Here is a 9,627-nt window from a genome sequence, read left to right on the forward strand (position 1 = left end):
AGAGAGGGAGAGAGAGGGAGAGAGTGTCTGCGCGCGCGCGCTCGCTCGCAAGTGTGTAAAGCAGACGGCCTACGGCCAGCACATTAGGGTGGAGTTCACGTTCGTCACCCACCTAGAGCAGTGCCAAGTGCATCCAGCAGAAGTTCCAGACACCCGGGATCATGCTGCCCACCAACAAGGAGAAGCCTGACCTGCAGGCCAGGCTCGTGCGGTCCACCAGGTATGGAGCGGCACTGTTCCCGTCAGCTGTTGACTGGGGCGGATGGGTCTAGGATGTGGTCGCAGCCCCATGAGAGCGACGATGGCTCAGGTGACATGGCTCCTCAGGGTGGCTTGGTTCCCGCCCAGGTTTGGGAGTTCCTGAGGCGTAAGTGGTCGCCTGAGAAGCACTTTGGTCTGGAAGGCTGCGAGGGGCTGACTCCTGCCTTCAAGACCGACATCGACAAGTCAGATGAGAACGGAGTGGTCACGTGATCGTGGGGCTGCCGCACAGGTACCTGGCCGCTGCACACCTGGCTGCCCTTCGTGCCCGGGGGCGGGGCAGTGGGAAAGCTAGGGGCCTGGCTGCCTGGTACGCAGGCGCCTCCCTGCCCCCCGGCTGACCAGCACCACAGCATCCCCTCACGCTGCAGTCGCTGTCACACCCAAGACCATAAGTGGTTTCAGACAAGCATTTTGGGTTTCAGACTGGGCATCTTTCTTCCCGAGACTATGCCCACTGCTCTCGGGAGAGCAGTCGGAAATACTCAAAACTCACATGTAGAAGTCCATCTATCCAGATTCTTTCCTAATAACCTAATTTTTTCTGCAAACATGGATTCCCTCAGCAGACAAGTGCCAATTCAGCAACTCTCGCGTGATTAGCTTCTTACTTTCTCACAAGTGGGTCCGCAAATCTCTGGAGAGTGTCCCTTCTCTCGTGACACTAAGTCCACCGCTTTGGGGAGCATAATTCAAATTATTGCAAATCGAATCTCTTCTTAAGGTGAGTGAAGAAATCCATCCATCAGCAGATTCTTTCCTACTGCACTCCGGAGACTAATTTTTTCTGTGAATATGGATTCCCTTTTCAAGTAAGCAGTCACACATCCACTCTCGCGTGACTTATCCCCTTAGTCTCGCAGTGAAGTCCGCAAATCTCGCGAGATTTCCCTTCATTTCGCGAGACAAAGCCCACTGTGTCTGGGTCACGGCTGAGGGAGATTAACGTAGATGGAAGGCTGTTCGGTGATGCGGAGTAGAGACCTGGGCTTGAGGGAGGCAATGGAGGCTGGGAATGGAGCGTTCCCCGAAGGCTGCCAGTGTTTCTCCGGTTTCTCTCTCTCTTCATCTCACCCCCGTCATGACCTCGTGTGCCCGGCAGGCGGAGGCTGAGTCCCACATCAGCTCTGGTCTCAGCTCCTCTCGGGCTGCAGACTGAGGTGCTGCCTTGTCCCTCAGCAGGGAAAGGCGGGGAGACAGCATTGCCTGCTGCCCGGGGTGCAGCATTGCCTGTTCACCCCGGTGTGTCCCGGGGGCGGCTGGGCGTGCTTGCAAACGTCATCAGGAAGGAACTGGAACAGATTTTCTGCCAGTTCGACTCAAAGCTCGAGGCAGCTGATGAGGTGAGACACCTGATTTCTTTTAGAAACTGAGAGCATAGCCCCAGCGCACACCAGCCCCTGGCGCCACTTGCTTGTTGGGAAAGACTTCCCAGGGCCTGGAGTCTTCCATAACATTCAGAAAAGTGGCCAGTGGCGACCTCTTGGAGAAAAGGAAGGCCAGAGGCCTGGCAGCCCCCCACGGTCCTCCCCGCTGGGGATGGGCACGTGTCTCTCTGATTGAGGGACCTCCCTGTGCCCTCAGTGGGAACCATTCTGGGAAAAGCCTTCCCATCCTTCTAGGAATGGGGGTTCTGGGAATAGGAATCACACAGGACAGGGCTGTTGTAAAGAGTAAGCATCTCCCTGCCCGGGATAAAGACTCACTGTGCTCTCAGGGTTTGGAGACGTGAAGTACCACCTGGGCATGAATCACCAGCGAATCAACCATGTGACCTACTGGAACGTCACCCTGTCGCTGGTGGTGAACCCTTCCCACCTCGAGGCCTCCGATCCCTTGGGGACGGGCAAGACCAAAGCTGAGCAGTTTTATTGTGGGGACTCTGAGGGGACTGGCCAGGGGCAGCCCTGACACCAAAAGACCCAGGACAGACTCAGGGCCCCAGGCACATCTCAGACCTCACGTTTCTGGAATTTAACGAAATATTCTGAACGGACTTTGCAAGAGCAGCAGTAGTGAGACAGTCCTGCTTACAGATGTGCTTTCTCACAAGCTGTGACCACCAGAGCTAGTGGTTTGTTAGCTAGTGCATTGTTACCACACCAGTGGAGAAGCCAGTCTTGCAAAGTAGCAGGATGGACAAAGAGGCATTGTCACTGAACAGGAAGAGAGTCTAGAGGAAGAGGGGTGAGCCTGAAGGAGGAATTACAAAACTGACAGATATGAGGGAGACATGGTTGAGTCAGTATCAGGGCGGCACCGTTTAGAGATGGAGAGCAGCTGGAGATCTGGGTGGCCCTGGGACCAGCATTTTCCAGGTGTGTGATGGTGAATGCTTAATGCGTTTAGCCAGCCTGCTTGTGCGTGGAAATCCTCCGTGGGCCGTTAATTGTTGTCATCGGTCATTGTTGAATCTCAAGATAGACATCTATCTGTAACAAACTGTATAGTTCTCACTAACGATAACCTCAAAGCCGAGCAATCAGAAAAAACAGGTTTTTTTGCAGTGTCTGCATGTGCATTCGTGGGAGGCGTCACCACCCTGCTCCCAAGCATCTGTCCTTCCTAGAACAGCCATATGTGAGGAGCTAGTGGAACATACACAGTGTGATGAAAAGCTGCAAGTTAACTGGTAAAGAACTTCAGAAGGGGGATGTATAGGTGTGAATTAGAAGGTGGAATAATCTCTCATCCATAGAGCAGGGAGCTGTCATATGTAATGGAAAAAATAGCAGGATTTGGGTAGATAGAAAGGGAAGAACATTCTCGAGATGAAAGATGGGGCAAAGATGGATGTGGGCTGGGGAGGTGCTCGGGGCAGAGCAGGGAGGAGGTGGGTGGGGTACAGCCTGGCCCAGGGATGCCCTGGAGGGAGCTCAGACTTTTTAGAGGCAGAACCAACTATTCATTTACCAGGTTCTGTCACTGAAGACACTGCAAGTCTGTTACTTCTGTGCTTGCAGAGTTAGAAGGTAACAGGATCTGGGTGGAGGTGGCATTTGGGACAGGAAGTGGTTCCTCCACTACAGAGAGACTGTGGCCCTTGGGGAGGATGTCAGGACAGGAGAGTTACTTCCATGGGCTTGGAGACCTGGACGGTGCCACAGAAACTCCAAGTAGGCAGAAAGGGTCCTCCCCTGCAGACCCCGGGACCACCGATGACACAGTGGCAGGGGAGGGATGAGGAGGAGTCCAGCATCAGTGACCAGTGCCTCCAGCATTTCCACTGTCCTTGGCTTGGACACTTGCTTGGGCATTTAGGGCAGAGTAGGGAAATGAGATTTCAGAGAACTTTGTGTGACATCCGTATTCACAACTTACAGACAAAAAGCCCCTCGATCATCACTTGCTCAGAATGCTGGATACATCCTAGAAAGGAATAAAATAACTAGAGAAAAGCCAGGAGGATGTCTTATGTTTCAAATAATCACACCAACCAGTCCTGTGAGGCCAGGAGAGGCTGGTTAGCCCATTGTGGTCGCCAGGGAACAGCCCTGTCCACAGTGTGCCCTTGGCAGTGCAGAGAGCCCCATCCTTCAAGGCCCTCAGCCCCACCCCTCTACCTGAGCTGCTCCAACCCTTGCCTGTGCTCAGCAGGAGGTCCAGACCCCACCAGTCCTTCACACCTCCTCTCCTAGAGACCTTCCCAAAACCCCTGGGCAATTACCTGAGTTCTGTTAAATCCCGAATTCAGGGAGTGGGCATCCTTGTTACATAACCTTCAGCGTTTCAGAAAAACTATGTAATTTCTATAAAGGTGGCCAAGGTTGTTCCATTACGTTGTGCAAGGCTAAGCCTGACCCCATTTGGCCCAGGGCTGACGTGGCCGTGGGGGCATTTGTGTGCGAAAGCAGGGCCACAGGGCGGGCAGCCTACCAGGGTCCAGACGGGCCACTGGGCCACTGCCAGACATGTGTGATTTCAGCAGCCAGCACCACACTGAGGGGACACAAGGGACAGCGTGAAGCCTGGCAAGGGGCACAGTGCAGCTTCACAGCGAGGGGATACTAGCCCCAAAGATAGTACAGAGAAGGCTCTGCAGAGAAGAGACACATCCTGGTGGTCAGGAAGACATGGCCTGGCAAAGCTGCCCTCCTCTGAGGTCCCTGTGCAAATGCAACACTCGTGTCCACCATCCACCTGTTCTCGAGAGCATCCCTGCATCCACCAAGGCAGGACGCATGGGGTTCTATTAGGAAAGAATCTAGATTTTGTCCCTGAAAAGCTGAGAATACACAGCAAGAGGGCATCAAGAAGTCGGGGTGGCAGGGACGTGGGGCCCCAGCCAGTGGGTGATGTACCGAGGGCCATGGGAACAGAGCGTCTCACGGTGTAGGAGGTGTTTATAAATGTGGAAGGAGGAAGGCTTAGGAAAAGGATTGGGATTGGAGGTGTGGTAGTTACACAGTATGTACCCAGAGACTTAAAAACATCTGTGTACATGAGCTAGTTCTGTGCTGAACGGGCCTAGAAGGGCAGATATGCTGGTAGCAATGAGCCCACAGATAAGTCTTCAGTATCGTCCTCTCCTGAAGGAGCCGGGCTCCTTAGGGAAACGTCTGACTCTGGGGCTGGGCAGGAGCCGTGCAGCATGAAATCTTCTTATGCCAGAAAGCAGGGAGGCCCCCGTGAATCACGGGGCCTGTCCAGACGGCACGGGGCTCCCACGCCGTATCTGGGACAATGTGAGCATCAACGTAACTTCTAGTCACTTACAACCTGTTGAATAAAACTTGAGTGCATATTAATACAAAGAAAGAAAAGGCAGGAAGAAAAGACTCTTGCAGAACGCCAGTGCATAAGGGAGTGACACCTGGTGGTACCCGTGAGGTGCTCCTGAGGCTGCCGGGCTGGGGCGTGCTGAGGAACAAGGTGTAAAGGTTCTCCTTGTTCTCGTTACCAGGGAGAAATGGTCAGTTTAAAGGGAGAAACAGAGACAGCTGCCTGTCCAGGTGATCCAGGTTAACGTCCTCCAGTCCACGCGGAGCAGGCCAGCCCGGGTGTCTCCTGGTGTGGAGGGTGCTCTTCCTGGGTCTGGTCACAAAGGACCATGGAAGGCCTGGGTCTGTCCGGGGCGTGGAGATGGGAGAATTGAGGCGCTGCCCCAGGTGGGAGGGGCTGAAGAGCCGTGGCCCTGACCGCACACCCCACGTGGGGTCTGGGCTGGACAGGGTCCCGCCCAGCGTTGCTTCCCTGACGAGAGGGTCGTCAGGGTGGATTCAGGGCGGTGGGCATTGGCTGTGCAGCGGGAGCTGGAGCGGCGGTGGGGGTGCAGGCCTGGAGCGGGCTCACTGGGCTACTCACAAGTTGGGGGGGCCTGGAGGGCTTTGTGTGTTCCTGCCGTTTTCTTCCTCAGTTTGAAATTATCTCAGAATATTTCATTTTTTGAAAAGCAGACTGTGACTTAATCTCCAGCATGCCATGTGGACCTGGTGATCAGGACTGTTGGATTTGGGGTCTCCTTTGTGTATCTGCAGGTGGTGCCCAGCCTTCCGCACTGGGTGCGGCATTTGCCAGCCAGGGCGTCATCTACGAGACCTTCCCCCTGAGCGACCTGCCATCCTGCAAGACTCGCATCCACGCCGTCGTCAACAACCAGGTAACCCGGGCTCTGGGCGGGCTCCGGGGTCTTGCAGCAGAGGGGCCACAGCGCCAAGTAGACTGTCCTGAGGCTTCTCTGCTCACATCTGTCATACTTAGCATGACACATTGTTATTTAGATGCTTGTTTGTCGATTAATAGTTTGGACAACACAGGAAACTTTTCTCTTAAGTGGAGAGATTTTAAATACACTATTTAAGATCATGTTATTTTAGAAATGTTCACAAGGATATAGATAGCTCTTCTTTTTTAAGACACCAGGATTCTACATACACAGTTTTATATCCATTTCTTACTTACCATAGCATTATTTCATGTCATATAGTTTTAAAATATTGAGGGGGGGCAGGTAATTAGGTATTTATTCATTTATATGGAGGTACTGGGGATTGAACCCAGGACCTCATGCATGCTAACCACAAGCTCTACCTCTGACCTATATTCTTCCCCCCCTTAAAATATTTCAGTGGAAATATCCATTATAGGTTATTTCATAAAATAAGATACTGCTGTATTGTTAGACTTTTAAGATTCTCATTTTTCACTGTTTTAAATAATGTGTGATGAACATTCTTGTATTTCTGCTCAACTCAAACATTTTACTGTTACATGTGTTATTTCCTGTGCCGCGTATCCAAAGGTGCATCTCAGCAACTCTGAATTTTCACGTAGCAGATACTCGAGTGCCTTTAAGTACAAGCACCGCGTGAGGCAGAGAAAGGGTGTGTTCCCTGCCATCACAGAGCTTGCAGTTCAGTGCGACGGGCCAGGCCTACCAGGTATTGGGTTAGGAAGCAGGTGTTTCTCTGAGGATTTAACCTTTAGGTGGAAACTCAAGGTCAAACAGGGAAGAGCTGGGGAGCAGAGGAGCAAGTCAGGGAAGGGGTCCTCTGTCCAAGGGAGGGGGCGAGGCCATCACACCTGAAATTTGTTTTTTGCAAGAGAAAGCAGCCATCGACCAGCTTCTGCAAGGGCCCCAAGGAAAGAGGATCTTATATCCGATGCGCTGAGAGGCCATGGGAGGAACGAAGCAAGGAAGTGACCAGAGACTGCTTGTTTGTAACAATGGTTTGTTGCCACATGCAGAGGAGCTAAATGAAGACAAAGAAATAGTTGCAGCTGTCCTAGCAAAGAATAGAAAGGAAGAAGGGAAATTTTAAATGTGAAAGTAAACATGGTGGTCAGTACGTAGGAAATGCCAAAGAGCTCAAAATGTACAAGGCCTGACACAAAAAGGGGCGAAGAACACTGAGTATGAATAGAACACACAACATGATAACAGCTGCTGTTCATGGAGGGCCTGCTCTATTCCAGACACTGAATTAGGCCCCGCACATACATTCACTTAATGTTACCATGCAGTCGGTGCTGTCATTCCCTGTTTACACGAGAGAATGGAGCAGAGAGAGTGAAAAACTTGCTTGAAAGTCGGTATTTGATCTGGTTTCTTTCATAGAACAGTCCTAGGAAGAATTTTGAAAAAATGTCAAGGAAAGAGGAAAGTCTAAAAAACAAACAAGGATGGGGGATATAAGTCAGTGGTAGAGTGCATGCTTAGCATGCGCGAGGTCCTGGATTCAACCCCCAGTCTCTCCACTTAAAAAAAAAAATTCAAACGAACAAAAAACGCCATCACTGAACTGTGTTTTTAAACAGATTACCAAGAACAGAGCATGCTTCCTACTTTTGGGTAGGCGCTGAAGTGCTAATAGGAATGGTCTTCAATCCGGAAAAAGTGCAGCAAGAATCGTTCAGAGACATTGGAAGCCTAAGACACAGGGGTGTTGTTTGTTTTGTTTGTTTGTTTGTTTTTCAGAAAAAAATGTTTCCATGGGAGGACCTACTTGGTAATCTCTTACAAATCCTGGCAAGCAGAAGTGCCAAAGACTTTAAAATTTTGGTTTAAAGGAATAAAAAGGGCAGGTTCTAGTCCCTGGGAAAAGACCTGAATAGATTCCCAGCTTAGAGGAGGGACGTGTCCCTGTTGTGGAATGCCACCCAGGCCCTTGGTTAACTCCTTTACTACACCTTTCTCCTTTATTACGTATTTCTAGGCATGCGGCCCAGAAATATGATATGGACAGTGGTGTAGCCACGTGGCTTCTTACCTAATTCAGCAAGCCCACTCGGAAAGCTCTGCTTCGTGGGTTGGTGGAAGCCACACGTGGTTCTCCCTGCCGCCCTGACAGGTTCAGTGCTTTATCAGTGACAGGTGGAGGCACAGACAGAGTGGTGTTTGTAGCTGGCCCAGAGCTTAGGAGAAGAGCTCCTTGAACTCAGAATCAGGATTCAAAGTTTTGAAGGCTGAGGCACAAACAGCAAGGATTAAGTCGAGAGACAAATATTAAATCAAACATTAAATTTTTATTAGCTTTTTAATTGTTATAATTTACATAAGGTACCATTCTTTTTTTTTAATTGAAGTGTAGTCAGTTACAAGGTGTCAATTTCTGGCATACACCATTACGTCCCAGTCATGCATATATATACGTAGATTCATTTTCATATTTTTTCATTAAAGGTTATAGCACTGGATTCACCCGTTTTGATGTGTCATTCTCTTAGTTTTGACAAATTCGGGCAATCTGTGACTGTCATCAGGATATGAATTGAATCACTCCAGGAAGCATTCCTGTTGTAGCCCAGCCCCAGGCAAGCGCTCTGATTTTGCACTTTCCAGAACGGCTTTATTCGACATTGACCTTTTGAGTCTAGCTGCCTTCCTTCAGTGTAACCCACCCGACATTCTTCCGTGGGCTTGTGTGTGTGTTCCTTGTGATTGCTGTGTAGTGTTCGGTGGTGTGGTTGTGCCATAGTTTGCTTATCCATTCATCTGTTGAAGGGAATTTGGATTGTTTCCAGCTTTTGGCAATTATGATTAAAGCTACTGTAAACACTCACATACTGATTTGGGTGTGGACATCAGTTTTTCTTACTCTTTGTAAATACCTAGGAGTGGAATTACTGGGGTATATAATCAGTGTGAAATATATCTCACGTGGCGTACTCTGTGTTTCCCTGAAGGGAATTGTGGGCTGTGGGTTTTTCGCTTTCTTGATACTGCCTTTTGAAGCACAAAAGTCGGGGGTTTGTTTTGGTTTCGTTTTTACTTCTGTGTTTTCCTCCAAGAGTTTATGGTTTTAGTTCTTCCATGGATGATCCATTTTGAGTTAACTTTTGTGTGTGATGCAGGGGAAGGGGCCCAGCTTCATTCTGTTGCACCTGGATACCAATTGTCCCTGCATCTGTTATGGAAAAGACAGATCTTTTTCCCCCCAAATTGACTTGGCCTCATTTAGTTTCTTGAATGTGTAGATTTGTATCTTTTGACAAATTGGGGGAATGTTCAGGCACCATTTCTTTTTTTTTTTTTCTTTTTTTCATTTTTCTTTTTAACCACCTTCACTCCTTTTTCCTGTCTCCTCACCCCCCACGCCTGGCAGCCATCAGTCTGTTTTCAGTGTCTATGACTTTCGGGTTTGTTTTGTTTTATTTTCAATTCCACATGTAAATGAAATCATACAGTATTTTCTCTGTCTGACTTATTTCACTAAGCCTAATGCTCTCAAGTTCCAACCATGTTGTCACAAATGAGAGAATTTCCTTCTTTTTTATGGATGGATAATATTCCATTGTAAATATATATATACATATATATATATATATGTATATATATGTATATATATACCACATTTTCTTTATCCATTCATCAATTGTGGACACTTAGGTTAACCTGTTTCCATGTCTTGACCACTGTGAATAATG

The sequence above is a fragment of the Camelus ferus genome, chromosome 20 (genome assembly GCF_009834535.1).
Source record: "Camelus ferus isolate YT-003-E chromosome 20, BCGSAC_Cfer_1.0, whole genome shotgun sequence".
NCBI lineage: Eukaryota > Metazoa > Chordata > Mammalia > Artiodactyla > Camelidae > Camelus > Camelus ferus.